Source organism: Hydra vulgaris, chromosome 05 (assembly GCF_038396675.1).
Source record: "Hydra vulgaris chromosome 05, alternate assembly HydraT2T_AEP".
Classification (NCBI taxonomy): Eukaryota; Metazoa; Cnidaria; class Hydrozoa; order Anthoathecata; family Hydridae; genus Hydra; species Hydra vulgaris.
In genome coordinates this window covers 7,004,387-7,008,587 of record NC_088924.1, presented here as the reverse complement: position 1 = coordinate 7,008,587, position 4,201 = coordinate 7,004,387, and the positions used below count along the sequence as shown (strand labels likewise).

Sequence of the window (4,201 nt, the reverse complement as noted above, 5' to 3'; positions counted from 1 at the left end):
GAAATTAACTTTATCATCCAAAAAGATCAAAACTTAAGGAATATATTATGGATTTTCTATTTGATATCATTAGGCAACAGTATGGGTTGTAAGTATTTTGTTTGCTGTTTAAATTATAAGTTCATATAATTGAATTTTTTAACTTAAAAAGAAAACATTATTTATCATCAGTATTAAAATGTTAAAATGCTGCTATTTTATATTTCTTTAACATATAATATATTTCAATAATAATAAAAATTGAAATGAAGTATTTTATTGCTTTTCACCAAATAAAATGCTTTATAGATTTCAAAGTAACTTCTATGAAATAGCAAATGAGCTTTTTCTAAGGTATCCTTCACTTAAACCTCATCACAGCAATGGTTCTGTGAGTAGTTAACTGTATAATTAAAACTTATAAGATCAATGGTGTTACAAAATTTTATAGCTAAAGAAGTTTTTTCTTTTATTCTATTGTCAGGAACTTCTTGTGCATTTGTTGAAAGCAAAATTTAAGCGTGCTAGACGACCTCTTCTCAATGATGAGCAAGTGGCACAGTTTAAGATAAAGTACTCTAGAGTTAATTCTGGTCGTAAGCGGAAATCTGACTTGTTGAATGAGGCTACTAATCTTTGCTCAGCAAAACGTCACTGTCATCACTCAAGTGATAAGGTAAGCATGATTTCACAGCATATATGTTTATATGAGAAAATACATAAATTTTGTTGTATCATTTAACCGGTTTGCATGAATCCATAAAAAATTACTTACCATATTTTAATTATTGTATTATAGAATGTGGACGATGGTATAACTCAAGATGTTATAAAAAGCATGGCTGATGAGTGTCAGAAACTGCGCCCTGATAATGAATTTTTGGCTCACCAGATTGTCTTGTCAATCGAGGCATTAAAATATACATGTCAAAATGAAAGAACTTTGGATGTACTTACTAAATTCCCAGCACTTTACTATGAAAAAGTTGTAAGTGGTTTTTATCTTCTCTTTTGTATCTATATTGCTCTGATAATGTTGTTTGTTGTCTGCAGCCACAGCGTTCCTGAATTGAGCTATAATTTGCCCATTATATGAACTTAATAGCGACTTCACACAATTCTTGAAATAACAAATTTCATTTGTCTTGTTACTTTTATAAAGAAATATACTTTAAATAAACATAAACTATATTAAAAATACCTAACAAAATTGAAATTATAATAAAACTAAATTAGACTATTAGTTGTATTATTAAAGAGATTTATACTTCCTTGGCCTGGGAAAATCAAGATTAATTTTTTCTGTCGTTATTGAACTTTAATTTTTTATTAGTCTGTGTTGTTTTTTTCAAAGTCTGTAAATATATATTTTTCTGCTAAATCGCATATTCATGCAGCTCCTGGGTATTGTTTCCCAATTTTTTTAGAATAGCCCTTGCAATGTTAGGGTGGGAGTCAGCCTTTTTTTTACTTAATTTAATGGCGTTGTGATGTCATTTTCTTTGTTTTATTTTTAGCTTTTTGCAGCAGCTAGAGCTATTACAAAAAAAGATATTGATAATAACTGCTTGTTATTATTGGGTAGAATGAAGGAGGGAATAAAGAAGTTGATAGATTTAAAAAAACCTTTGTTAGCTCGATGGAAAACATTGTGCAATGGGGTACTGGATGAGATTAGTGATGGTAATAATTGTTAATTTAACATTAAAATTATTGAATTATTACTCTAATTTTGTAATTTTTATTTTATTTTTCTTATTTTTAGCGACAATGAAAAACCTTCATGCATTAATTCTTCCAAGCATTTTTTGTGAAGAAAAAGTACTTTTATGCTTCTCTTTATTAAGATCCAATCTATCGAACCCCAGCTCTGAAAATTGAAGGAGATGCTATAAATCCAACAAGAATAAGTCTTGTAGTTGATGGGGTGACCAAAAGCAATTCTGTGCCTGATATAACTTGTGGCTTGGCTCTTGTCATCTGTTTCTATTATATATTTGATATCGCGTATCCAAAGAAACTTCAAAAAACCTTGTCTTTTTTAGAACATTACGTTTTCGAACGAAATAGTAAATTTCCTGGCAACATTCAAAACATTGTCAGTTTTTTTAACTTTTAATATAAATTATAAAAATAACATAAAAATGTCATTGTTTCAAACTCTTTTTTTCAATCAAGTTTATTTTTTTGAACTCGCTATCGCTTTTTATTTGTTTTTATAGAGAATTTTTTTCTTTTTTAATTGATATAGTAGTATATTATTATGTTTCATAGTACATTAATATTTCTATTTAGAATACGATTTATATATAACACCATATATTTATATAATGCATATAAATACGTATCAAAGTATATATGGTAATAAATTAATAAACTTTAGTTTTTGTATTAAATTGAAATCTCTGGCCGATTATTTATATTCTGTAAAAAAAAACCAAGTTTAGTAAAATAATCATAAATGCATTAAAAAATCGTGTTAAGCGTTAAGAATTTTGACATAAAATATCATTTTATGGATATTACTGAAAAACCAAATTTTGGTTTTACGGCTTGTCCCAATAAACGAACCAATTTTGATTATCCAGAAAACCAAATAGCGTTGGTTTTCTAGAAAACCAGCTTGGTTTGATTATCTGGATATTCAAATTGGTTTTCCAGAAATCCAAATTATTTTGGTTTTCTGAAAAACCAAAAAAAATTGGTTTTCTAGATATTCAAATTTGGTTCGTTTATTGGGACAAGCCGTAAAACCAAATTTGGTTTTTTGAAAAACCGATTTTCGTAAGAGTGTACATCACTTATACCATGCATAAGTAACATGACAGACTGAATTATATTGTAAGCCTGAATGAGCTTTGAACTTTTGAAGTGTACCATTATTTTACCTGTTTATATTCAAATTGAAAAAAATCTTTATATGGATGAATGTTGTAACTTATAATAGCTAAATACCCCCACCCAAACCCTTTTTCTACCCCTTCCCAAACCATTTTCTACCCCTTCCCGTCTTTATAGCGCCACTCCCTCTTCCATTCCTGTTGCCTACTTTTGTAGATAGTTTAACTTATTTTATTTCGCCGTTTAAAAATATAAAGTGTATAAAATGTATTAGAAAATGAATGGCAGCAGTAAGCAGAAGATATAAAGTAGCCAATAAAAGAAATGCATTTTGTAAATTCCTTTTCTACAATTGTCATTTTTATAATTTTAACATAAAAAAATTTATAAAAATGACAATTGTAGAAAGCTAAAAAACAAAAAAGTTAACAAAGCAAAAAGCAAAAAACAAATAAAAGTAACAAATATAATATTTTAACTTATATTATAATATAATAGATTAATTTTCCAAAACAATAGGATTTTTATCTGTTATTTTTAGTGCATTTAACGAAAGTCGAAAAATTATTTATTTATATAATAAACAATAAACTAGTTAATTAACTAATACAAAACAACTAGTTTTGATTTCAAGAATGCTCAACATTAATGATTTACATGACTTAATTTTGAGCCAATTAAATCCTTGGCATATCAGTTTTTCTTTGGAATCTTCTATACTTTATATTAAACAATTAATTACGCCGTTGTAGTCATCTTCTGAAGCTACAGCTTTGTAATAAGGAGACCATCTTATTGAACACAAACCTTTCAAAGAAAATTTTAAATTTTCATGTTTATCTATAGCATCCCATCCATGATGGGAGGCTGATAAAAACACATACAGTTGTTGTATAATACCGAAATAGTTAAGAACATCAGGTGTTACAGACACTGCTTCCATTTTGTTTTTTCAATATTTAAAGATAGCATATTTTTTTTTAACCAAAACAAAATTTTGTCAAATTCACTGTTCGCATTATCAATAAGTATGTTTATATTTTTGTGTGACTGGAACAAGTTTGTGTCGTCTGTAAAAATTAAAGTCTTTTAATTGGATGCTTCGTTAAGATCATTTATATATATAATGAAACAAAGTGGGACATTATATGTTATGTTCATTAATGCTTGAGATTGGGAATCTTTGTTAAAAACAAATTTCTATCGGTTGGAGAAATAACTTTTGAACCAACTTAGAGTTTTACCTGCTATGCCATATTCAAGTATTTTAAGCAAAATATTATGATTGACCGTGTCAAAAGCTTTTGACAAGTCAATAAAAATATCAAACGTAAATTTTAGATTTTTAAAAGATTTATTAATACAACGTGTTAGTTGAAGA

The 4,201-nt window shown here is 27.5% G+C and overlaps 1 long non-coding RNA gene across 1 annotated transcript; it reads left to right on the top strand.

The window, feature by feature from the left end:
* Positions 1-411: 411 nt before the first annotated feature.
* LOC136079953 (uncharacterized) lies at positions 412-1,677 on the top strand. The gene is made up of 3 exons (XR_010638338.1): positions 412-655; positions 779-967; positions 1,497-1,677. It is a non-coding gene; the product is annotated as an uncharacterized LOC136079953 (long non-coding RNA).
* The last annotated feature ends 2,524 nt before the right edge of the window (positions 1,678-4,201 follow it).